Source organism: Denticeps clupeoides, unplaced genomic scaffold, assembly GCF_900700375.1.
Source record: "Denticeps clupeoides unplaced genomic scaffold, fDenClu1.1, whole genome shotgun sequence".
NCBI classification, from domain to species: domain Eukaryota; kingdom Metazoa; phylum Chordata; class Actinopteri; order Clupeiformes; family Denticipitidae; genus Denticeps; species Denticeps clupeoides.
In genome coordinates this window covers 87,766-111,174 of record NW_021629723.1, presented here as the reverse complement: position 1 = coordinate 111,174, position 23,409 = coordinate 87,766, and the positions used below count along the sequence as shown (strand labels likewise).

At 40.1% G+C, this 23,409-nt stretch overlaps 33 non-coding genes across 33 annotated transcripts; 21 read left to right on the top strand and 12 right to left on the bottom strand.

Annotated features, from left to right (window-relative positions):
- Nucleotides 1-255: 255 nt before the first annotated feature.
- On the bottom strand, nucleotides 256-419 carry LOC114772790 (U1 spliceosomal RNA). Its single transcript, XR_003744167.1, has one exon. It is a non-coding gene; the product is annotated as a U1 spliceosomal RNA (small nuclear RNA).
- A 370-nt stretch (nucleotides 420-789) lies between these two features.
- On the top strand, nucleotides 790-896 carry LOC114772701 (U6 spliceosomal RNA). Its single transcript, XR_003744081.1, has one exon. It is a non-coding gene; the product is annotated as a U6 spliceosomal RNA (small nuclear RNA).
- Nucleotides 897-1,315: 419 nt separating this feature from the next.
- LOC114772626 (U1 spliceosomal RNA) lies at nucleotides 1,316-1,475 on the bottom strand. Its single transcript, XR_003744010.1, has one exon. It is a non-coding gene; the product is annotated as a U1 spliceosomal RNA (small nuclear RNA).
- A 370-nt stretch (nucleotides 1,476-1,845) lies between these two features.
- On the top strand, nucleotides 1,846-1,952 carry LOC114772679 (U6 spliceosomal RNA). Its single transcript, XR_003744060.1, has one exon. It is a non-coding gene; the product is annotated as a U6 spliceosomal RNA (small nuclear RNA).
- A 419-nt stretch (nucleotides 1,953-2,371) lies between these two features.
- LOC114772812 (U1 spliceosomal RNA) lies at nucleotides 2,372-2,531 on the bottom strand. Its single transcript, XR_003744190.1, has one exon. It is a non-coding gene; the product is annotated as a U1 spliceosomal RNA (small nuclear RNA).
- A 372-nt stretch (nucleotides 2,532-2,903) lies between these two features.
- Nucleotides 2,904-3,010, top strand: LOC114772764 (U6 spliceosomal RNA). The gene has a single exon (XR_003744141.1). It is a non-coding gene; the product is annotated as a U6 spliceosomal RNA (small nuclear RNA).
- A 422-nt stretch (nucleotides 3,011-3,432) lies between these two features.
- On the bottom strand, nucleotides 3,433-3,592 carry LOC114772641 (U1 spliceosomal RNA). The gene has a single exon (XR_003744024.1). It is a non-coding gene; the product is annotated as a U1 spliceosomal RNA (small nuclear RNA).
- A 370-nt stretch (nucleotides 3,593-3,962) lies between these two features.
- Nucleotides 3,963-4,069, top strand: LOC114772678 (U6 spliceosomal RNA). The gene has a single exon (XR_003744059.1). It is a non-coding gene; the product is annotated as a U6 spliceosomal RNA (small nuclear RNA).
- Nucleotides 4,070-5,025: 956 nt separating this feature from the next.
- On the top strand, nucleotides 5,026-5,128 carry LOC114772761 (U6 spliceosomal RNA). The gene has a single exon (XR_003744138.1). It is a non-coding gene; the product is annotated as a U6 spliceosomal RNA (small nuclear RNA).
- A 952-nt stretch (nucleotides 5,129-6,080) lies between these two features.
- On the top strand, nucleotides 6,081-6,187 carry LOC114772700 (U6 spliceosomal RNA). Its single transcript, XR_003744080.1, has one exon. It is a non-coding gene; the product is annotated as a U6 spliceosomal RNA (small nuclear RNA).
- A 942-nt stretch (nucleotides 6,188-7,129) lies between these two features.
- LOC114772722 (U6 spliceosomal RNA) lies at nucleotides 7,130-7,236 on the top strand. Its single transcript, XR_003744101.1, has one exon. It is a non-coding gene; the product is annotated as a U6 spliceosomal RNA (small nuclear RNA).
- Nucleotides 7,237-8,184: 948 nt separating this feature from the next.
- Nucleotides 8,185-8,291, top strand: LOC114772778 (U6 spliceosomal RNA). Its single transcript, XR_003744156.1, has one exon. It is a non-coding gene; the product is annotated as a U6 spliceosomal RNA (small nuclear RNA).
- Nucleotides 8,292-8,715: 424 nt separating this feature from the next.
- LOC114772716 (U1 spliceosomal RNA) lies at nucleotides 8,716-8,871 on the bottom strand. The gene has a single exon (XR_003744095.1). It is a non-coding gene; the product is annotated as a U1 spliceosomal RNA (small nuclear RNA).
- A 370-nt stretch (nucleotides 8,872-9,241) lies between these two features.
- Nucleotides 9,242-9,348, top strand: LOC114772736 (U6 spliceosomal RNA). Its single transcript, XR_003744114.1, has one exon. It is a non-coding gene; the product is annotated as a U6 spliceosomal RNA (small nuclear RNA).
- Nucleotides 9,349-10,299: 951 nt separating this feature from the next.
- On the top strand, nucleotides 10,300-10,406 carry LOC114772720 (U6 spliceosomal RNA). The gene has a single exon (XR_003744099.1). It is a non-coding gene; the product is annotated as a U6 spliceosomal RNA (small nuclear RNA).
- A 424-nt stretch (nucleotides 10,407-10,830) lies between these two features.
- On the bottom strand, nucleotides 10,831-10,986 carry LOC114772808 (U1 spliceosomal RNA). Its single transcript, XR_003744186.1, has one exon. It is a non-coding gene; the product is annotated as a U1 spliceosomal RNA (small nuclear RNA).
- Nucleotides 10,987-11,355: 369 nt separating this feature from the next.
- LOC114772749 (U6 spliceosomal RNA) lies at nucleotides 11,356-11,462 on the top strand. The gene has a single exon (XR_003744127.1). It is a non-coding gene; the product is annotated as a U6 spliceosomal RNA (small nuclear RNA).
- A 422-nt stretch (nucleotides 11,463-11,884) lies between these two features.
- Nucleotides 11,885-12,044, bottom strand: LOC114772633 (U1 spliceosomal RNA). Its single transcript, XR_003744016.1, has one exon. It is a non-coding gene; the product is annotated as a U1 spliceosomal RNA (small nuclear RNA).
- Nucleotides 12,045-13,251: 1,207 nt separating this feature from the next.
- LOC114772782 (U6 spliceosomal RNA) lies at nucleotides 13,252-13,358 on the top strand. The gene has a single exon (XR_003744159.1). It is a non-coding gene; the product is annotated as a U6 spliceosomal RNA (small nuclear RNA).
- A 415-nt stretch (nucleotides 13,359-13,773) lies between these two features.
- LOC114772681 (U1 spliceosomal RNA) lies at nucleotides 13,774-13,933 on the bottom strand. Its single transcript, XR_003744062.1, has one exon. It is a non-coding gene; the product is annotated as a U1 spliceosomal RNA (small nuclear RNA).
- A 367-nt stretch (nucleotides 13,934-14,300) lies between these two features.
- LOC114772750 (U6 spliceosomal RNA) lies at nucleotides 14,301-14,407 on the top strand. Its single transcript, XR_003744128.1, has one exon. It is a non-coding gene; the product is annotated as a U6 spliceosomal RNA (small nuclear RNA).
- Nucleotides 14,408-14,817: 410 nt separating this feature from the next.
- LOC114772813 (U1 spliceosomal RNA) lies at nucleotides 14,818-14,981 on the bottom strand. Its single transcript, XR_003744191.1, has one exon. It is a non-coding gene; the product is annotated as a U1 spliceosomal RNA (small nuclear RNA).
- A 370-nt stretch (nucleotides 14,982-15,351) lies between these two features.
- LOC114772699 (U6 spliceosomal RNA) lies at nucleotides 15,352-15,458 on the top strand. The gene has a single exon (XR_003744079.1). It is a non-coding gene; the product is annotated as a U6 spliceosomal RNA (small nuclear RNA).
- A 419-nt stretch (nucleotides 15,459-15,877) lies between these two features.
- Nucleotides 15,878-16,037, bottom strand: LOC114772632 (U1 spliceosomal RNA). Its single transcript, XR_003744015.1, has one exon. It is a non-coding gene; the product is annotated as a U1 spliceosomal RNA (small nuclear RNA).
- A 370-nt stretch (nucleotides 16,038-16,407) lies between these two features.
- On the top strand, nucleotides 16,408-16,514 carry LOC114772712 (U6 spliceosomal RNA). Its single transcript, XR_003744091.1, has one exon. It is a non-coding gene; the product is annotated as a U6 spliceosomal RNA (small nuclear RNA).
- Nucleotides 16,515-16,933: 419 nt separating this feature from the next.
- LOC114772763 (U1 spliceosomal RNA) lies at nucleotides 16,934-17,093 on the bottom strand. Its single transcript, XR_003744140.1, has one exon. It is a non-coding gene; the product is annotated as a U1 spliceosomal RNA (small nuclear RNA).
- A 370-nt stretch (nucleotides 17,094-17,463) lies between these two features.
- On the top strand, nucleotides 17,464-17,570 carry LOC114772677 (U6 spliceosomal RNA). The gene has a single exon (XR_003744058.1). It is a non-coding gene; the product is annotated as a U6 spliceosomal RNA (small nuclear RNA).
- A 950-nt stretch (nucleotides 17,571-18,520) lies between these two features.
- Nucleotides 18,521-18,627, top strand: LOC114772747 (U6 spliceosomal RNA). The gene has a single exon (XR_003744125.1). It is a non-coding gene; the product is annotated as a U6 spliceosomal RNA (small nuclear RNA).
- A 422-nt stretch (nucleotides 18,628-19,049) lies between these two features.
- On the bottom strand, nucleotides 19,050-19,209 carry LOC114772640 (U1 spliceosomal RNA). The gene has a single exon (XR_003744023.1). It is a non-coding gene; the product is annotated as a U1 spliceosomal RNA (small nuclear RNA).
- Nucleotides 19,210-19,579: 370 nt separating this feature from the next.
- Nucleotides 19,580-19,686, top strand: LOC114772676 (U6 spliceosomal RNA). The gene has a single exon (XR_003744057.1). It is a non-coding gene; the product is annotated as a U6 spliceosomal RNA (small nuclear RNA).
- Nucleotides 19,687-20,642: 956 nt separating this feature from the next.
- On the top strand, nucleotides 20,643-20,745 carry LOC114772759 (U6 spliceosomal RNA). Its single transcript, XR_003744137.1, has one exon. It is a non-coding gene; the product is annotated as a U6 spliceosomal RNA (small nuclear RNA).
- Nucleotides 20,746-21,697: 952 nt separating this feature from the next.
- On the top strand, nucleotides 21,698-21,804 carry LOC114772698 (U6 spliceosomal RNA). The gene has a single exon (XR_003744078.1). It is a non-coding gene; the product is annotated as a U6 spliceosomal RNA (small nuclear RNA).
- Nucleotides 21,805-22,746: 942 nt separating this feature from the next.
- LOC114772745 (U6 spliceosomal RNA) lies at nucleotides 22,747-22,853 on the top strand. The gene has a single exon (XR_003744123.1). It is a non-coding gene; the product is annotated as a U6 spliceosomal RNA (small nuclear RNA).
- The last annotated feature ends 556 nt before the right edge of the window (nucleotides 22,854-23,409 follow it).

The window sequence follows — 23,409 nt, the reverse complement described above, 5'->3', positions numbered from 1 at the left end:
AGGGAGATGCTGTGCCAAATTCCAAATGTTTTTTTTATTTTCAAAGCAAACACACAAGGATGAACTCCATAAGAAGATCAGAAACATTTCCAACTGCATCTGGTGTCAAGGTATTAATGAAGTTGCTCATGTAGTGGACAATCTCAATCATTTCGTATGATAAGAAGAACTGAAGCTGCTGTAGATTTCTTTAGCTGACTCTAGGCCTGACTCTACACAGACAATTGTGTTTGTGGTTTAGTTGTGAACAACATGCTTGTAAGAGGGTAAACGCAGTCTGCCGCTATCAGGAATGATGCAGTCTAGATGCCCACATATGGGGACTTTGTAGGAGTCAGCACTAGCAAAATGCAGAGGTACAACCACAGTCTGGGAAGACCACATATTTGAGAATGAAATTTCCCCTTCCAAAAAAGCATGAACTATAATGAAATGGCAGAAGATGGCTGCCAGTACCTTAACAGAGACCCAGACAGTGACATCACCACGTGGAATAAACACACTGCCTGGAACCACGCCCCTTTCCTGCATTGACCTGCCCACTTCATGATGTTCCTATGACTCTTGACACCAATCAAATTATTCTTCTTACTTTGCTACACAAACTAAGAATACTTTAATCATGCACCTCCACAAGTTACCAGCCTCTTGGAAAATGCAATTAGGGTAACTAAGCATTTGCTCTCTAAATATTTTATCAAATTTTTACACAATACTCCATACAAGGTCTTGGTGAGCAGAACAATGATTTGGTCAGTATTATAAGTGGCAGCTGAGAAGCTTGTTGATGTGCTTGCTACGGCTGCACATATACTAAAATTGGATCGATACAGAGAAGATTAGCATGGCCCCTGCGAAAGGATGACACGCAAATCCGTGAAGCGTTCCATATTTTGTTCTTTTTTAATTAGACAAAGAGTCACTTGGTACTAGGAAGATGTTGTACCAAGATTAGCATGGAACTTGTAAAGGGATGACACACAAATCAGTGAAGTGCTCCATATTTTCAACTTCTTTTGATTGACAAATAGGAACTAGGGTTCCTTAGGAAAAGGGAGATGCTGTGCCAAATTCCAAATGTTCAGTTTTTTGTTTTTTCAAAGCAAACACATAGAATGAACTCCATAAGAAGATCAGAAACATTTCCAACTGCATCTGGTGTCAATGTATTAATGAAGTTGCTCATGTAGTGGACAATCTCAATCATTTGGTATGATAAGAAGATCTGAAGCTGCTGTACATTTCTTTAGCTGACTCTAGGCCTGACTCTACACAGACAATTGTGTTTGTGGTTTAGTTTTGAACAACATGCTTGTGAGAGGGTAAACGCAGTCTGCCGCTATCAGGAATGATGCAGTCTAGATGCCCACATATTGGGACTTTGTAGGAGTCAGCACTAGCAAAATGCAGAGGTACAACCTCAGTCTGGGAAGACCACATATTTGAGAATGAAATTTCCCCTTCCAAAAAAGCATGAACTATAATGAAATGGCAGAAGATGGCTGCCAGTACCTTAACAGAGACCCAGACAGTGACATCACCACGTGGAATAAACACACTGCCTGGAACCACGCCCCTTTCCTGCATTGACCTGCCCACTTCATGATGTTCCTATGACTCTTGACACCAATCAAATTATTCTTCTTACTTTGCTACACAAACTAAGAATACTTTAATCATGCACCTCCACAAGTTACCAGCCTCTTGGAAAATGCAATTAGGGTAACTAAGCATTTGCTCTCTAAATATTTTATCAAATTTTTACACAATACTCCATACAAGGTCTTGGTGAGCAGAACAATGATATGGTCAGTATTATAAGTGGCAGCCGAGAAGCTTGTTGATGTGCTTGCTACGGCTGCACATATACTAAAATTGGATCGATACAGAGAAGATTAGCATGGCCCCTGCGAAAGGATGACACGCAAATCCGTGAAGCGTTCCATATTTTGTTCTTTTTTAATTAGACAAAGAGTCACTTGGGACTAGGAAGATGTTGTACCAAGATTAGCATGGAACTTGTAAAAGGATGACACACAAATCAGTGAAGTGCTCCATATTTTCAACTTTTTTTGATTGACAAATAGGAACTAGGGTTCCTTAGGAAAAGGGAGATGCTGTGCCAAATTCCAAATGTTTAGTTTTTTTTTTTTCAAAGCAAAAACACAAGGATGAACTCCATAAGAAGATCAGAAACATGTCCAACTGCATCTGGTGTCAATATATTAATGAAGTTGCTCATGTAGTGGACAATCTCAATCATTTGGTATGATAAGAAGTACTGAAGCTGCTGTACATTTCTTTAGCTGACTCTAGGCCTGACTCTACACAGACAATTGTGTTTGTGGTTTAGTTGTGAACAACATGCTTGTGAGAGGGTAAACGCAGTCTGTCGCTATCAGGAATGATGCAGTCTAGATGCCCACATATGGGGACTTTGTAGGAGTCAGCACTAGCAAAATGCAGAGGTACAACCACAGTCTGGGAAGACCACATATTTGAGAATGAAATTTCCCCTTCCAAAAAAGCATGAACTATAATGAAATGGCAGAAGATTGCTGCCAGTACCTTAACAGAGACCCAGACAGTGACATCACCACGTGGAATAAACACACTGCCTGGAACCACGCCCCTTTCCTGCATTGACCTGCCCACTTTGTGATGTTCCCTATGACTCTTGACACCTAATCAAATTATTCTTCTTACTTTGCTACACAAACTGACCATACTTTAATCATGCACCTCCACAAGTTACCAGCCTCTTGGAAAATGCAATTAGGGTAACTAAGCATTTGCTCTCCAAATAATTTATCACATTTTTACACAATACTCCATACAAGGTCTTGGTGAGCAGAACAATGATATGGTCAGTATTATAAGTGGCAGCTGAGAAGCTGGTTAATGTGCTTGCTACGGCTGCACATAGACTAAAATTGGATCGATACAGAGAAGATTAGCATGGCCCCTGCGAAAGGATGACACGCAAATCCGTGAAGCGTTCCATTTTTCGTTCTTTTTTAATTAGACAAAGAGTCACTTGGGACTAGGAAGATGTTGTACCAAGATTAGCATGGAACTTGCAAAAGGATGACCCACAAATCAGTGAAGTGCTCCATATTTTCGACTTTTTTTGATTGACAAATAGGAACTAGGGTTTCTTTAGGAAAAGGGAGATGCTGTGCCAAATTCCAAATGTTTCGTTTTTTTTTTTTTTCAAAGCAAAAACACAAGGATGAACTCCATAAGAAGATCAGAAACATGTCCAACTGCATCTGGTGTCAATATATTAATGAAGTTGCTCATGTAGTGGACAATCTCAATCATTTGGTATGATAAGAAGTACTGAAGCTGCTGTACATTTCTTTAGCTGACTCTAGGACTGACTCTACACAGACAATTGTGTTTGTGGTTTAGTTTTGAACAACATGCTTGTGAGAGGGTAAACGCAGTCTGCCGCTATCAGGAATGATGCAGTCTAGATGCCCACATATTGGGACTTTGTAGGAGTAAGCACTAGCAAAATGCAGAGGTACAACCACAGTCTGGGAAGACCACATATTTGAGAATGAAATTTCCCCTTCCAAAAAAGCATGAACTATAATGAAATGGCAGAAGATGGCTGCCAGTACCTTAACAGAGACCCAGACAGTGACATCACCACGTGGAATAAACACACTGCCTGGAACCACGCCCCTTTCCGGCATTGACCTGCCCACTTTGTGATGTTCCCATGACTCTTGACACCTATAAAATTATTCTTCTTACTTTGCTACACAAACTGACCACACTTTAATCATGCACCTCCACAAGTTAACAGCCTCTTGGAAAATGCAATTAGGGTAACTAAGCATTTGCTCTCCAAATATTTTATCACATTTTTACACAATACTCCATACAAGGTCTTGGTGAGCAGAACAATGATATGGTCAGTATTATAAGTGGCAGCCGAGAAGCTTGTTGATGTGCTTGCTACGGCTGCACATATACTAAAATTGGATCGATACAGAGAAGATTAGCATGGCCCCTGCGAAAGGATGACACGCAAATCCGTGAAGCGTTCCATATTTTGTTCTTTTTTAATTAGACAAAGAGTCACTTGGGATTAGGAAGATGTTGTACCAAGATTAGCATGGAACTTGTAAAGGGATGACACACAAATCAGTGAAGTGCTCCATATTTTCAACTTTTTTTGATTGACAAATAGGAACTAGGGATCCTTAGGAAAAGGGAGATGCTGTGCCAAATTCCAAATGTTTCGTTTTTTTTATTTTTTCAAAGCAAAAACACAAGGATGAACTCCATAAGAAGATCAGAAACATTTCCAACTGCATCTGGTGTCAATTTATTAATGAAGTTGCTCATGTAGTGGACAATCTCAATCATTTGGTATGATAAGAAGAACTGAAGCTGCTGTAGATTTCTTTAGCTGACTCTAGGCCTGACTCTAGGCAGACAATTGTGTTTGTGGTTTAGTTTTGAACAACATGCTTGTGAGAGGGTAAACGCAGTCTGCCACTATCAGGAATGATGCAGTCTAGATGCCCACATATGGGGACTTTGTAGGAGTCAGCACTAGCAAAATGCAGAGGTACAACCTCAGTCTGTGAAGACCACATAATTGAGAATGAAATTTCCCCTTCCAAAAAAGCATGAACTATAATGAAATGGCAGAAGATGGCTGCCAGTACCTTAACAGAGACCCAGACAGTGACATCACCACGTGGAATAAACACACTGCCTGAAACCACGCCCCTTTCCTGCATTGACATGCCCACTTTGTGATGTTCCTATGACTCTTGACACCAATCAAATTATTCTTCTTACTTTGCTACACAAACTAACAATACTTTAATCATGCAGCTCCACAAGTTACCAGCCTCTTGGAAAATGCAATTAGGGTAACTAAGCATTTGCTCTCCAAATATTTTATCAAATTTTTACACAATACTCCATACAAGGTCTTGGTGAGCAGAACAATGATATGGTCAGTATTATAAGTGGCAGCTGAGAAGCTGGTTGATGTGCTTGCTACGGCTGCAAATATACTAAAATTGGATCGATACAGAGAAGATTAGCACGGCCCCTGCGAAAGGATGACACGCAAATCCGTGAAGCGTTCTATATTTTGTTCTTTTTTAATTAGACAAAGAGTCACTTGGGACTGGGAAGATGTTGTACCAAGATTAGCATGGAACTTGTAAAGGGATGACACACAAATCAGTGAAGTGCTCCATATTTTCAACTTCTTTTGATTGACAAATAGGAACTAGGGTTCCTTAGGAAAAGGGAGATGCTGTGCCAAATTCCAAATGTTCAGTTTTTTGTTTTTTTCAAAGCAAACACACAAGAATGAACTCCATAAGAAGATCAGAAACATTTCCAACTGCATCTGGTGTCAATGTATTAATGAAGTTGCTCATGTAGTGGACAATCTCAATCATTTGGTATGATAAGAAGATCTGAAGCTGCTGTACATTTCTTTAGCTGACTCTAGGCCTGACTCTACACAGACAATTGTGTTTGTGGTTTAGTTTTGAACAACATGCTTGTGAGAGGGTAAACGCAGTCTGCCGCTATCAGGAATGATGCAGTCTAGATGCCCACATATTGGGACTTTGTAGGAGTCAGCACTAGCAAAATGCAGAGGTACAACCTCAGTCTGTGAAGACCACATAATTGAGAATGAAATTTCCCCTTCGAAAAAAGCATGAACAATAATGAAATGGCAGAAGATTGCTGCCAGTAGCTTAACAGAGACCCAGACAGTGACATCACCACGTGGAATAAACACACTGCCTGGAACCACGCCCCTTTCCTGCATTGACCTGCCCACTTTGTGATGTTCCCATGACTCTTGACACCAATCAAATTATTCATCTTTCTTTGCTACACAAACTGACCACACTTTAATCATGCACCTCTACAAGTTAACAGCCTCTTGGAAAATGCAATTAGGGTAACTAATCATTTGCTCTCCAAATATTTTATCAAATTTTTACACAATACTCCATACAAGGTCTTGGTGAGCAGAACAATGATTTGGTCAGTATTATAAGTGGCAGCCTGAGAAGCTTGTTGATGTGCTTGCTACGGCTGCACATATACTAAAATTGGATCGATACAGAGAAGATTAGCATGGCCCCTGCGAAAGGATGACACGCAAATCCGTGAAGCGTTCCATATTTTGTTCTTTTTTAATTAGACAAAGAGTCACTTGGGACTAGGAAGATGTTGTACCAAGATTAGCATGGAACTTGCAAAAGGATGACACACAATACAGTGAAGTGCTCCATATTTTCAACTTTTTTTAATTGACAAAAGGGACTAGGGTCCCTTGGAAAAGGGAGATGCTGTGCTAAATTCCAAATGTTCAGTTTTTTATTTTTCAAAGCAAAAACACAAGAATGAACTCCATAAGAAGAAACATTTCCAACTGCATCCGGTGTCAATGTATTAATGAAGTTGCTCATGTAGCGGACAATCTCAATCATTTGGTAAGATTAGAAGATCTGAAGCTGCTGTACATTTCTTTAGCTGACTCTAGGACTGACTCTACGCAGACAATTGTGTTTGTGGTTTAGTTGTGATTAAAATGCTTGTGAGAGGTTAAACGCAGTCTGCCGCTATCAGGAATGATGCAGTCTAGATGCCCACATATGGGGACTTTGTAGGAGTCAGCACTAGCAAAATGCAGAGGTACAACCTCAGTCTGTGAAGACCACATAATTGAGAATGAAATTTCCCCTTCGAAAAAAGCATGAACTATAATGAAATGGCAGAAGATTGCTGTCAGTACCTTAACAGAGACCCAGACAGTGACATCACCACGTGGAATAAACAAACTGCCTGGAACCACGCCCCTTTCCTGCATTGACCTGCCCACTTTGTGATGTTCCCATGACTCTTGACACTAATCAAATTATTCATCTTTCTTTGCTACACAAACTGACCACACTTTAATCATGCACCTCCACAAGCTACCAGCCTCTTGCAAAATGCAATTATGGTAACTAAGCATTTGCTCTCTAAATATTTAATCAAATTTTTACACAATACTCCATACAAGGTCTTGGTGAGCAGAACAATGATATGGTCAGTACTATAAGTGGCAGCTGAGAAGCTGGTTGATGTGCTTACTACGGCTGCACATATACTAAAATTGGATCGATACAGAGAAGATTAGCATGGCCCCTGCGAAAGGATGACACGCAAATCCGTGAAGCGTTCCATATTTCGTTCTTTTTTAATTAGACAAAGAGTCACTTGGGACTAGGAAGATGTTGTACCAAGATTAGCATGGAACTTGTAAAGGGATGACACACAAATCAGTGAAGTGCTCCATATTTTCAACTTTTTTGATTGACAAATAGGAACTAGGGTTCCTTAGGAAAAGGGAGATGCTGTGCCAAATTCCAAATGTTTAGTTTTTTTTTTTTTAAAGCAAAAACACAAGGATGAACTCCATAAGAAGATCAGAAACATGTCCAACTGCATCTGGTGTCAATATATTAATGAAGTTGCTCATGTAGTGGACAATCTCAATCATTTGGTATGATAAGAAGTACTGAAGCTGCTGTACATTTCTTTAGCTGACTCTAGGCCTGACCTAACACAGACAATTCTGTTTGAGGTTTAGTTGTGAACAAAATGCTGTTGAGAGGGTAAACTAAGTCAGCCGCTATCAGGAATGATGCAGTCTAGATGCCCACATATGGGGACTTTGTAGGAGTCAGCACTAGCAAAATGCAGAGGTCCCACCTCAGTCTGGGAAGACCACATATTTGAGAATGAAATTTCCCCTTCCAAAAAAGCATGAACTATAATGAAATGGCAGAAGATGGCTGCCAGTACCTTAACAGAGACCCAGACAGTGACATCACCACGTGGAATAAACACACTGCCTGGAACCACGCCCCTTTCCTGCATTGACCTGCCCACTTCATGATGTTCCTATGACTCTTGACACCAATCAAATTATTCTTCTTACTTTGCTACACAAACTAAGAATACTTTAATCATGCACCTCCACAAATTACCAGCCTCTTGGAAAATGCAATTAGGGTAACTAAGCATTTGCTCTCTAAATATTTTATCAAATTTTTACACAATACTCCATACAAGGTCTTGGTGAGCAGAACAATGATTTGGTCAGTATTATAAGTGGCAGCTGAGAAGCTGGTTGATGTGCTTGCTACGGCTGCACATATACTAAAATTGGATCGATACAGAGAAGATTAGCATGGCCCCTGCAAAATTGTGACATGCAAATCCTCAAAGCGTTCCATATTTTGTTCTTTTTTAATTAGACAAAGAGTCACTTGGGTCTAGGAAGATGTTGTACCAAGATTAGCATGGAACTTGCAAAAAGATGACACACAAATCAGTGAAGTGCTCCATATTTTCAACTTTTTTTGATTGACAAATAGGAACTAGGGTTCCTTAGGAAAAGGGAGATGCTGTGCCAAATTCCAAATGTTTAGTTTTTTTTTTTTTCAAAGCAAAAACACAAGAATGAACTCCATAAGAAGATCTGAAACATTTTCAACTGCATCTGGTGTCAATGTATTAATGAAGTTGCTCATGTAGTGGACAATCTCAATCATTTGGTAAGATTAGAAGATCTGAAGCTGCTGTACATTTCTTTAGCTGACTCTAGGACTGACTCTACGCAGACAATTGTGTTTGTGGTTTAGTTGTGAACAAAATGCTGTTGAGAGGGTAAACTAAGTCAGCCGCTATCAGGAATGATGCAGTCTAGATGCCCACATATGGGGACTTTGTAGGAGTCAGCACTAGCAAAATGCAGAGGTACAACCTCAGTCTGGGAAGACCACATAATTGAGAATGAAATTTCCCCTGCCAAAAAAGCATGAACTATAATGAAATGGCAGAAGATTGCTGTCAGTACCTTAACAGAGACCCAGACAGTGACATCACCACGTGGAATAAACACACTGCCTGGAACCACGCCCCTTTCCTGCATTGACCTGCCCACTTTGTGATGTTCCCATGACTCTTGACACCAATCAAATTATTCATCTTTCTTTGCTACACAAACTGACCACACTTTAATCATGCACCTCTACAAGTTACCAGCCTCTTGGAAAATGCAATTAGGGTAACTAAGCATTTGCTCTCTAAATATTTTATCAAATTTTTACACAATACTCCATACAAGGTCTTGGTGAGCAGAACAATGATTTGGTCAGTATTATAAGTGGCAGCCGAGAAGCTTGTTGATGTGCTTGCTACGGCTGCACATATACTAAAATTGGATCGATACAGAGAAGATTAGCATGGCCCCTGCGAAAGGATGACACGCAAATCCGTGAAGCGTTCCATATTTCGTTCTTTTTTAATTAGACAAAGAGTCACTTGGGACTAGGAAGATGTTGTACCAAGATTAGCATGGAACTTGTAAAGGGATGACACACAAATCAGTGAAGTGCTCCATATTTTCAACTTTTTTTGATTGACAAATAGGAACTAGGGTTCCTTGGGAAAAGGAAGATGCTGTGCCAAATTCCAAATGTTCAGTATATTTTATTTTCAAAGCAAACACACAGGGATGAATACCATAAGAAGGTCAGAAACATATCCAACTGCAACTGGTGTCAAGGTATTAATGAAGTTGCTCATGTAGTGGACAATCTCAATCATTTCGTATGATAAGAAGAACTGAAGCTGCTGTACATTTCTTTAGCTGACTCTAGGACTGACTCTACGCAGACATTTGTGTTTGTGGTTTAGTTTTGAACAACATGCTTGTGAGAGGGTAAACGCAGCCTGCCGCTATCAGGAATGATGCAGTCTAGATGCCCACATATGGGGACTTTGTAGGAGTCAGAACTAGCAAAATGCAGAGGTCCCACCTCAGTCTGGGAAGACCACATATTTGAGAATGAAATTTCCCGTGCTAATAAGGCATGAACTATAATGAAATGGCAGAAGATTGCTGCCAGTACCTTAACAGAGACCCAGACAGTGACATCACCACGTGGAATAAACACACTGCCTGGAACCACGCCCCTTTCCTGCATTGACCTGCCCACTTTGTGATGTTCCCATGACTCTTGACACCAATCAAATTATTCATCTTTCTTTGCTACACAAACTGACCACTACTTTAATCATGCACCTCCACAAGTTACCAGCCTCTTGGAAAATTCCATTAGGGCAACTAAGCATTTGCTCTCCAAATATTTTATCACATTTTTACACAATACTCCATACAAGGTCTTGGTGAGCAGAACAATGATATGGTCAGTATTATAAGTGGCAGCTGAGAAGCTGGTTGATGTGCTTGCTACGGCTGCACATATACTAAAATTGGATCGATACAGAGAAGATTAGCATGGCCCCTGCGAAAGGATGACACGCAAATCTGTGAAGCGTTCCGTATTTTGTTCTTTTTTAATTAGACAAAGAGTCACTTGGGACTAGGAAGATGTTGTACCAAGATTAGCATGGAACTTGTAAAGGGATGACACACAAATCAGTGAAGTGCTCCATATTTTCAACTTTGTTTGATTGACAAATAGGAACTAGGGTTCCTTAGGAAAAGGGAGATGCTGTGCCAAATTCCAAATGTTTAGTTTTTTTTTTTTTCAAAGCAAAAACACAAGGATGAACTCCATAAGAAGATCAGAAACATGTCCAACTGCATCTGGGGTCAATGTATTAATGAAGTTGCTCATGTAGTGGACAATCTCAATCATTTGGTAAGATAAGAAGAACTGAATCTACTGTACATTTCTTTAGCTGACTCTAGGCCTGACTCTACACAGACAATTCTGTTTGAGGTTTAGTTTTGAACAACATGCTTGTAAGAGGGTAAACTAAGTCAGCCGCTATCAGGAATGATGCAGTCTAGATGCCCACATATGGGGACTTTGTAGGAGTCAGCAATAGCAAAATGCAGAGGTACAACCTCAGTCTGGGAAGACCACATAATTGAGAATGAAATTTCCCCTTCCAAAAAAGCATGAACTATAATGAAATGGCAGAAGATTGCTGCCAGTACCTTAACAGAGACCCAGACAGTGACATCACCACGTGGAATAAACACACTGCCTGGAACCACGCCCCTTTTCTGCATTGACCTGCCCACTTTGTGATGTTCCTATGACTCTTGACACCAATCAAATTATTCTTCTTTCTTTGCTACACAAACTGACCATACTTTAATCATGCACCTCCACGAGTTACCAGCCTCTTGGAAAATGCAATTAGGTAACTAAGCATTTGCTCTCCAAATAATTTATCACATTTTTACACAATACTCCATACAAGGTCTTGGTGAGCAGAACAATGATATGGTCAGTATTATAAGTGGCAGCTGAGAAGCTGGTTGATGTGCTTGCTACGGCTGCACATATACTAAAATTGGATCGATACAGAGAAGATTAGCATGGCCCCTGCGAAAGAATGACACGCAAATCCGTGAAGCGTTCCATATTTTGTTCTTTTTTAATTAGACAAAGAGTCACTTGGGACTAGGAAGATGTTGTACCAAGATTAGCATGGAACTTGCAAAAGGATGACCCACAAATCAGTGAAGTGCTCCATATTTTCGACTTTTTTTGATTGACAAATAGGAACTAGGGTTTCTTTAGGAAAAGGGAGATGCTGTGCCAAATTCCAAATGTTTCGTTTTTTTTTTTTTTCAAAGCAAAAACACAAGGATGAACTCCATAAGAAGATCAGAAACATGTCCAACTGCATCTGGTGTCAATATATTAATGAAGTTGCTCATGTAGTGGACAATCTCAATCATTTGGTATGATAAGAAGTACTGAAGCTGCTGTACATTTCTTTAGCTGACACTAGGACTGACTCTACACAGACAATTGTGTTTGTGGTTTAGTTTTGAACAACATGCTTGTGAGAGGGTAAACGCAGTCTGCCGCTATCAGGAATGATGCAGTCTAGATGCCCACATATTGGGACTTTGTAGGAGTCAGCACTAGCAAAATGCAGAGGTACAACCACAGTCTGGGAAGACCACATATTTGAGAATGAAATTTCCCCTTCCAAAAAAGCATGAACTATAATGACAAATAGGAACTAGGGTTCCTTAGGAAAAGGGAGATGCTGTGCCAAATTCTAAATGTTTATTTTATTTTCAAAGCAAACACACAGGGATAAAGACCATAAGAAGATCAGAAACTTTTCCAAATGCAACTGGTGTCAATGTATTAATGAAGTTGCTCATGTAGTAGACAATCTCAATCATTTGGTAAGATAAGAAGAACTGAAGCTACTGTACATTTCTTTAGCTGACTCTAGGACTGATTCTACGCAGACAATTGTGTTTGTGGTTTAGTTGTGAACAAAATGCTTGTGAGAGGTTAAACGCAGTCTGTCGCTCTCAGGAATGATGCAGTCTAGATGCCCACATATGGGGACTTTGTAGGAGTCAGCACTAGCAAATTGCAGCGGTACAACCTCAGTCTGGGAAGACCTTATATTTGAGAATGAAATTTCCCCTTCCAAAAAAGCATGAACTATAATGAAATGACAGAAGATGGCTGCCAGTACCTTAATAGAGACCCAGACAGTGACATCACCACGTGGAATAAACACACTGCCTGGAACCACGCCCCTTTCCTGCATTGACCTGCCCACTTTGTGATGTTCCCATGACTCTTGACACCAATCAAATTATTCATCTTTCTTTGCTACACAAACTGACCACACTTTAATCATGCACCTCCACAAGTTACCAGCCTCATTGAAATTGCAATTAGGGTAACTAAGCATTTGCTCTCCAAATATATGGGGACTTTGTAGGAGTCAGCACTAGCAAATTGCAGAGGTCCCACCTCAGTCTGGGAAGACCACATATTTGAGAATGAAATTTCCCGTGCTGATAAGGCATGAACTATAATGAAATGGCAGAAGATTGCTGCCAGTACCTTAACAGAGACCCAGACAGTGACATCACCACGTGGAATAAACAAACTGCCTGGAACCACGCCCCTTTCCTGCATTGACCTGCCCACTTTGTGATGTTCCCATGACTCTTGACACCAATAAAATTATTCTTCTTTACTTTGCTACATAAACTGACCACACTTTAATCATGCACCTCCACAAGTTACCAGCCTCTTGGAAATTGCAATTAGAGTAACTAATCATTTGCTCTCCAAATATTTGATCACATTTTTACACAATACTCCATGCAAGGTCTTGGTGAGCAGAACAATGATATGGTCAGTATTATAAGTGGCAGCTGAGAAGCTGGTTAATGTGCTTGCTACGGCTGCACATATACTAAAACTGGATCGATACAGAGAAGATTAGCATGGCCCCTGCAAAATTGTGACATGCAAATCCTTGAAGCGTTCCATATTTCGTTCTTTTTTAATTAAAAAAAGAGTCACTTGAAACTAGGAAGATGTTGTACCAAGATTAGCATGGAACTTGTAAAGGGATGACACACAAATCAGTGAAGTGCTCCATATTTTCAATTTTTTTTGATTGACAAATAGGAACTAGGGTTCCTTGGGAAAAGGGAGATGCTGTGCCAAATTCCAAATGTTTTTTTTATTTTCAAAGCAAACACACAGGGATAAAGACCATAAGAAGATCAGAAACATGTCCAACTGCAACTGGTGTCAAGGTATTAATGAAGTTGCTCATGTAGTGGACAATCTCAATCATTTGGTATGATAAGAAGTACTGAAGCTGCTGTACATTTCTTTAGCTGACTCTAGGCCTGACTCTACACAGACAATTGTGTTTGTGGTTTAGTTGTGAACAAAATGCTTGTGAGAGTGTAAACGCAGTCTGTCGCTATCAGGAATAATGCAGTCTAGATGCCCACATATGGGGACTTTGTAGGAGTCAGCACTAGCAAATTGCAGAGGTACAACCTCAGTCTGGGAAGACCACATATTTGAGAATGAAATTTCCCCTGCCAAAAAAGCATGAACTATAATGAAATGGCAGAAGATTGCTGCCAGTACCTTAACAAAGACCCAGACAGTGACATCACCACATGGAATAAACACACTACTTGGAACCACGCCCCTTTCCTGCATTGACCTGCCCACTTTGTGATGTTCCTCTGACTCTTGACAACAATCAAATTCTTCTTTCTTTGCTACACAAACTGACCACACTTTAATCATGCACCTCCACAAGTTACCAGCCTCTTGGAAAATGCAATTAGGGTAACTAATCATTTGCTCTCCAAATATTTTATCAAATTTTTACACAATACTCCATACAAGGTCTTGGTGAGCAGAACAATGATATGGTCAGTATTATAAGTGGCACCTGAGAAGCTGGTTGATGTGCTTGCTACGGCTGCACATATACTAAAATTGGATCGATACAGAGAAGATTAGCATGGCCCCTGCGAAAAGATGACACGCAAATCCGTGAAGCGTTCCATATTTTGTCCTTTTTTAATTAGGCAAAGAGTCACTTGGGACTAGGAAGATGTTGTACCAAGATTAGCATGGAACTTGCAAAAGATGACACACAAATCAGTGAAGTGCTCCATATTTTCAATTTTTTTTGATTGACAAATAGGAACTAGGGTTCCTTGGGAAAAGGGAGATGCTGTGCCAAATTCCAAATGTTTTTTTTATTTTCAAAGCAAACACACAAAAATGAACTCCATAAGAAGATCAGAAACATTTCCAACTGCATCTGGTGTCAATATATTAATGAAGTTGCTCATGTAGTGGACAATCTCAATCATTTCGTATGATAAGAAGAACTGAAGCTGCTGTAGATTTCTTTAGCTGACTCTAGGCCTGACTCTACACAGACAATTGTGTTTGTGGTTTAGTTGTGAACAACATGCTTGTAAGAGGGTAAACGCAGTCTGCCGCTATCAGGAATGATGCAGTCTAGATGCCCACATATGGGGACTTTGTAGGAGTCAGCACTAGCAAAATGCAGAGGTACAACCACAGTCTGGGAAGACCACATATTTGAGAATGTAATTTCCCCTTCCAAAAAAGCATGAACTATAATGAAATGGCAGAAGATGGCTGCCAGTACCTTAACAGAGACCCAGACAGTGACATCATCACGTGGCATAAACAAACTGCCTGGAACCACGCCCCTTTCCTGCATTGACCTGCCCACTTCATGATGTTCCTATGACTCTTGACACCAATCAAATTATTCTTCTTACTTTGCTACACAAACTAAGAATACTTTAATCATGCACCTCCACAAGTTACCAGCCTCTTGGAAAATGCAATTAGGGTAACTAAGCATTTGCTCTCTAAATATTTTATCAAATTTTTACACAATACTCCATACAAGGTCTTGGTGAGCAGAACAATGATTTGGTCAGTATTATAAGTGGCAGCCGAGAAGCTTGTTGATGTGCTTGCTACGGCTGCACATATACTAAAATTGGATCGATACAGAGAAGATTAGCATGGCCCCTGCGAAAGGATGACACGCAAATCCGTGAAGCGTTCCATATTTTGTTATTTTTTAATTAGACAAAGAGTCACTTGGTACTAGGAAGATGTTGTACAAGATTAGCATGGAACTTGTAAAGGGATGACACACAAATCAGTGAAGTGCTCCATATTTTCAACTTCTTTTGATTGACAAATAGGAACTAGGGTTCCTTAGGAAAAGGGAGATGCTGTACCAAATTCCAAATGTTCAGTTTTTTGTTTTTTCAAAGCAAACACACAAGAATGAACTCCATAAGAAGATCAGAAACATTTCCAACTGCATCTGGTGTCAATGTATTAATGAAGTTGCTCATGTAGTGGACAATCTCAATCATTTGGTATGATAAGAAGATCTGAAGCTGCTGTACATTTCTTTAGCTGACTCTAGGCCTGACTCTACACAGACAATTGTGTTTGTGGTTTAGTTTTGAACAACATGCTTGTGAGAGGGTAAACGCAGTCTGCCGCTATCAGGAATGATGCAGTCTAGATGCCCACATATTGGGACTTTGTAGGAGTCAGCACTAGCAAAATGCAGAGGTACAACCACAGTCTGGGAAGACCACATATTTGAGAATGAAATTTCCCCTTCCAAAAAAGCATGAACTATAATGAAATGGCAGAAGATGGCTGCCAGTACCTTAACAGAGACCCAGACAGTGACATCACCACGTGGAATAAACACACTGCCTGGAACCACGCCCCTTTCCTGCATTGACCTGCCCACTTCATGATGTTCCTATGACTCTTGACACCAATCAAATTATTCTTCTTACTTTGCTACACAAACTAAGAATACTTTAATCATGCACCTCCACAAGTTACCAGCCTCTTGGAAAATGCAATTAGGGTAACTAAGCATTTGCTCTCTAAATATTTTATCAAATTTTTACACAATACTCCATACAAGGTCTTGGTGAGCAGAACAATGATATGGTCAGTATTATAAGTGGCAGCCGAGAAGCTTGTTGATGTGCTTGCTACGGCTGCACATATACTAAAATTGGATCGATACAGAGAAGATTAGCATGGCCCCTGCGAAAGGATGACACGCAGATCCGTGAAGCGTTCCATATTTTGTTCTTTTTTAATTAGACAAAGAGTCACTTGGGACTAGGAAGATGTTGTACCAAGATTAGCATGGAACTTGTAAAGGGATGACACACAAATCAGTGAAGTGCTCCATATTTTCAACTTTTTTTGATTGACAAATAGGAACTAGGATTCCTTAGGAAAAGGGAGATGCTGTGCCAAATTCCAAATGTTTAGTTTTTTTTTTTTTAAAGCAAAAACACAAGGATGAACTCCATAAGAAGATCAGAAACATGTCCAACTGCATCTGGTGTCAATATATTAATGAAGTTGCTCATGTAGTGGACAATCTCAATCATTTGGTATGATAAGAAGTACTGAAGCTGCTGTACATTTCTTTAGCTGACTCTAGGCCTGACTCTACACAGACAATTGTGTTTGTGGTTTAGTTGTGAACAACATGCTTGTGAGAGGGTAAACGCAGTCTGTCGCTATCAGGAATGATGCAGTCTAGATGCCCACATATGGGGACTTTGTAGGAGTCAGCACTAGCAAAATGCAAAGGTACAACCACAGTCTGGGAAGACCACATATTTGAGAATGAAATTTCCCCTTCCAAAAAAGCATGAACTATAATGAAATGGCAGAAGATTGCTGCCAGTACCTTAACAGAGACCCAGACAGTGACATCATCACGTGGAATAAACAAACTGCCTGGAACCACGCCCCTTTCCTGCATTGACCTGCGCACTTTGTGATGTTCCTATGACTCTTGACACCAATCAAATTATTCTTCTTTCTTTGCTACACAAACTGACCATACTTTAATCATGCACCTCCACAAGTTACCAGTCTCTTGAAAAATGCAATTAGGGTAACTAAGCATTTGCTCTCTAAATATTTTATCAAATTTTTACACAATACTCCATACAAGGTCTTGGTGAGCAGAACAATGATATGGTCAGTATTATAAGTGGCAGCCGAGAAGCTTGTTGATGTGCTTGCTACGGCTGCACATATACTAAAATTGGATCGATACAGAGAAGATTAGCATGGCCCCTGCGAAAGGATGACACGCAAATCCGTGAAGCGTTCCATATTTTGTTCTTTTTTAATTAGACAAAGAGTCACTTGGTACTAGGAAGATGTTGTACAAAGATTAGCATGGAACTTGTAAAGGGATGACACACAAATCAGTGAAGTGCTCCATATTTTCAACTTCTTTTGATTGACAAATAGGAACTAGGGTTCCTTGGGAAAAGGGAGATGCTGTGACAAATTCCAAATGTTCAGTTTTTTTTATTTTCAAAGCAAACACACAGGGATGAATACCACAAGAAGATCAGAAACATGTCCAACTGCATCTGGTGTCAATATATTAATGAAGCTGCTCATGTAGTGGACAATCTCAATCATTTGGTATGATAAGGAGAACTGAAGCTGCTGTACACTTCTTTAGCTGACTCTAGGCCTGACTCTACACAGACAATTGTGTTTGTGGTTTAGTTTTGAACAACATGCTTGTGAGAGGGTAAACGAAGTCTGTCGCTATCAGGAATGATGCAGTCTAGATGCCCACATATGGGGAATTTGTAGGAGTCAGCACTAGCAAAATGCAGAGGTCCCACCTCAGTCTGGGAAGACCACATATTTGAGAATGAAATTTCCCCTTCCAAAAAAGCATGAACTATAATGAAATGGCAGAAGATGGCTGCCAGTACCTTAACAGAGACCCAGACAGTGACATCACCACGTGGAATAAACACACTGCCTGGAACCACGCCCCTTTCCGGCATTGACCTGCCCACTTTGTGATGTTCCCATGACTCTTGACACCTATAAAATTATTCTTCTTACTTTGCTACACAAACTGACCACACTTTAATCATGCACCTCCACAAGTTAACAGCCTCTTGGAAAATGCAATTAGGGTAACTAAGCATTTGCTCTCCAAATAATTTATCACATTTTTACACAATACTCCATACAAGGTCTTGGTGAGCAGAACAATGATATGGTCAGTATTATAAGTGGCAGCTGAGAAGCTGGTTAATGTGCTTGCTACGGCTGCACATATACTAAAATTGGATCGATACAGAGAAGATTAGCATGGCCCCTGCGAAAGGATGACACGCAAATCCGTGAAGCGTTCCATTTTTCGTTCTTTTTTAATTAGACAAAGAGTCACTTGGGACTAGGAAGATGTTGTACCAAGATTAGCATGGAACTTGCAAAAGGATGACCCACAAATCAGTGAAGTGCTCCATATTTTCGACTTTTTTTGATTGACAAATAGGAACTAGGGTTTCTTTAGGAAAAGGGAGATGCTGTGCCAAATTCCAAATGTTTCGTTTTTTTTTTTTTTCAAAGCAAAAACACAAGGATGAACTCCATAAGAAGATCAGAAACATGTCCAACTGCATCTGGTGTCAATATATTAATGAAGTTGCTCATGTAGTGGACAATCTCAATCATTTGGTATGATAAGAAGTACTGAAGCTGCTGTACATTTCTTTAGCTGACTCTAGGACTGACTCTACACAGACAATTGTGTTTGTGGTTTAGTTTTGAACAACATGCTTGTGAGAGGGTAAACGCAGTCTGCCGCTATCAGGAATGATGCAGTCTAGATGCCCACATATTGGGACTTTGTAGGAGTAAGCACTAGCAAAATGCAGAGGTACAACCACAGTCTGGGAAGACCACATATTTGAGAATGAAATTTCCCCTTCCAAAAAAGCATGAACTATAATGAAATGGCAGAAGATGGCTGCCAGTACCTTAACAGAGACCCAGACAGTGACATCACCACGTGGAATAAACACACTGCCTGGAACCACGCCCCTTTCCGGCATTGACCTGCCCACTTTGTGATGTTCCCATGACTCTTGACACCTATAAAATTATTCTTCTTACTTTGCTACACAAACTGACCACACTTTAATCATGCACCTCCACAAGTTAACAGCCTCTTGGAAAATGCAATTAGGGTAACTAAGCATTTGCTCTCCAAATAATTTATCACATTTTTACACAATACTCCATACAAGGTCTTGGTGAGCAGAACAATGATATGGTCAGTATTATAAGTGGCAGCCGAGAAGCTTGTTGATGTGCTTGCTACGGCTGCACATATACTAAAATTGGATCGATACAGAGAAGATTAGCATGGCCCCTGCGAAAGGATGACACGCAAATCCGTGAAGCGTTCCATATTTTGTTCTTTTTTAATTAGACAAAGAGTCACTTGGGATTAGGAAGATGTTGTACCAAGATTAGCATGGAACTTGTAAAGGGATGACACACAAATCAGTGAAGTGCTCCATATTTTCAACTTTTTTTGATTGACAAATAGGAACTAGGGATCCTTAGGAAAAGGGAGATGCTGTGCCAAATTCCAAATGTTTCGTTTTTTTTATTTTTTCAAAGCAAAAACACAAGGATGAACTCCATAAGAAGATCAGAAACATTTCCAACTGCATCTGGTGTCAATTTATTAATGAAGTTGCTCATGTAGTGGACAATCTCAATCATTTGGTATGATAAGAAGAACTGAAGCTGCTGTAGATTTCTTTAGCTGACTCTAGGCCTGACTCTAGGCAGACAATTGTGTTTGTGGTTTAGTTTTGAACAACATGCTTGTGAGAGGGTAAACGCAGTCTGCCACTATCAGGAATGATGCAGTCTAGATGCCCACATATGGGGACTTTGTAGGAGTCAGCACTAGCAAAATGCAGAGGTACAACCTCAGTCTGTGAAGACCACATAATTGAGAATGAAATTTCCCCTTCCAAAAAAGCATGAACTATAATGAAATGGCAGAAGATGGCTGCCAGTACCTTAACAGAGACCCAGACAGTGACATCACCACGTGGAATAAACACACTGCCTGAAACCACGCCCCTTTCCTGCATTGACATGCCCACTTTGTGATGTTCCTATGACTCTTGACACCAATCAAATTATTCTTCTTACTTTGCTACACAAACTAACAATACTTTAATCATGCAGCTCCACAAGTTACCAGCCTCTTGGAAAATGCAATTAGGGTAACTAAGCATTTGCTCTCCAAATATTTTATCAAATTTTTACACAATACTCCATACAAGGTCTTGGTGAGCAGAACAATGATATGGTCAGTATTATAAGTGGCAGCTGAGAAGCTGGTTGATGTGCTTGCTACGGCTGCAAATATACTAAAATTGGATCGATACAGAGAAGATTAGCACGGCCCCTGCGAAAGGATGACACGCAAATCCGTGAAGCGTTCTATATTTTGTTCTTTTTTAATTAGACAAAGAGTCACTTGGGACTGGGAAGATGTTGTACCAAGATTAGCATGGAACTTGTAAAGGGATGACACACAAATCAGTGAAGTGCTCCATATTTTCAACTTCTTTTGATTGACAAATAGGAACTAGGGTTCCTTAGGAAAAGGGAGATGCTGTGCCAAATTCCAAATGTTCAGTTTTTTGTTTTTTTCAAAGCAAAACACACAAGAATGAACTCCATAAGAAGATCAGAAACATTTCCAACTGCATCTGGTGTCAATGTATTAATGAAGTTGCTCATGTAGTGGACAATCTCAATCATTTGGTATGATAAGAAGATCTGAAGCTGCTGTACATTTCTTTAGCTGACTCTAGGCCTGACTCTACACAGACAATTGTGTTTGTGGTTTAGTTTTGAACAACATGCTTGTGAGAGGGTAAACGCAGTCTGCCGCTATCAGGAATGATGCAGTCTAGATGCCCACATATTGGGACTTTGTAGGAGTCAGCACTAGCAAAATGCAGAGGTACAACCTCAGTCTGTGAAGACCACATAATTGAGAATGAAATTTCCCCTTCGAAAAAAGCATGAACAATAATGAAATGGCAGAAGATTGCTGCCAGTAGCTTAACAGAGACCCAGACAGTGACATCACCACGTGGAATAAACACACTGCCTGGAACCACGCCCCTTTCCTGCATTGACCTGCCCACTTTGTGATGTTCCCATGACTCTTGACACCAATCAAATTATTCATCTTTCTTTGCTACACAAACTGACCACACTTTAATCATGCACCTCTACAAGTTAACAGCCTCTTGGAAAATGCAATTAGGGTAACTAAGCATTTGCTCTCTAAATATTTTATCAAATTTTTACACAATACTCCATACAAGGTCTTGGTGAGCAGAACAATGATTTGGTCAGTATTATAAGTGGCAGCCGAGAAGCTTGTTGATGTGCTTGCTACGGCTGCACATATACTAAAATTGGATCGATACAGAGAAGATTAGCATGGCCCCTGCGAAAGGATGACACGCAAATCCGTGAAGCGTTCCATATTTTGTTCTTTTTTAATTAGACAAAGAGTCACTTGGGACTAGGAAGATGTTGTACCAAGATTAGCATGGAACTTGCAAAAGGATGACACACAATACAGTGAAGTGCTCCATATTTTCAACTTTTTTTAATTGACAAAAGGGACTAGGGTCCCTTGGAAAAGGGAGATGCTGTGCTAAATTCCAAATGTTCAGTTTTTTATTTTTCAAAGCAAAAACACAAGAATGAACTCCATAAGAAGAAACATTTCCAACTGCATCCGGTGTCAATGTATTAATGAAGTTGCTCATGTAGCGGACAATCTCAATCATTTGGTAAGATTAGAAGATCTGAAGCTGCTGTACATTTCTTTAGCTGACTCTAGGACTGACTCTACGCAGACAATTGTGTTTGTGGTTTAGTTGTGATTAAAATGCTTGTGAGAGGTTAAACGCAGTCTGTGGCTCTCAGGAATGATGCAGTCTAGATGCCCACATATGGGGACTTTGTAGGAGTCAGCACTAGCAAAATGCAGAGGTACAACCTCAGTCTGTGAAGACCACATAATTGAGAATGAAATTTCCCCTTCGAAAAAAGCATGAACTATAATGAAATGGCAGAAGATTGCTGTCAGTACCTTAACAGAGACCCAGACAGTGACATCACCACGTGGAATAAACAAACTGCCTGGAACCACGCCCCTTTCCTGCATTGACCTGCCCACTTTGTGATGTTCCCATGACTCTTGACACTAATCAAATTATTCATCTTTCTTTGCTACACAAACTGACCACACTTTAATCATGCACCTCCACAAGCTACCAGCCTCTTGCAAAATGCAATTATGGTAACTAAGCATTTGCTCTCTAAATATTTAATCAAATTTTTACACAATACTCCATACAAGGTCTTGGTGAGCAGAACAATGATATGGTCAGTACTATAAGTGGCAGCTGAGAAGCTGGTTGATGTGCTTGCTATGGCTGCACATATACTAAAATTGGATCGATACAGAGAAGATTAGCATGGCCCCTGCGAAAGGATGACACGCAAATCCGTGAAGCGTTCCATATTTCGTTCTTTTTTAATTAGACAAAGAGTCACTTGGGACTAGGAAGATGTTGTACCAAGATTAGCATGGAACTTGTAAAGGGATGACACACAAATCAGTGAAGTGCTCCATATTTTCAACTTTTTTTGATTGACAAATAGGAACTAGGGTTCCTTAGGAAAAGGGAGATGCTGTGCCAAATTCCAAATGTTTAGTTTTTTTTTTTTTTAAAGCAAAAACACAAGGATGAACTCCATAAGAAGATCAGAAACATGTCCAACTGCATCTGGTGTCAATATATTAATGAAGTTGCTCATGTAGTGGACAATCTCAATCATTTGGTATGATAAGAAGTACTGAAGCTGCTGTACATTTCTTTAGCTGACTCTAGGCCTGACCTAACACAGACAATTCTGTTTGAGGTTTAGTTGTGAACAAAATGCTGTTGAGAGGGTAAACTAAGTCAGCCGCTATCAGGAATGATGCAGTCTAGATGCCCACATATGGGGACTTTGTAGGAGTCAGCACTAGCAAAATGCAGAGGTCCCACCTCAGTCTGGGAAGACCACATATTTGAGAATG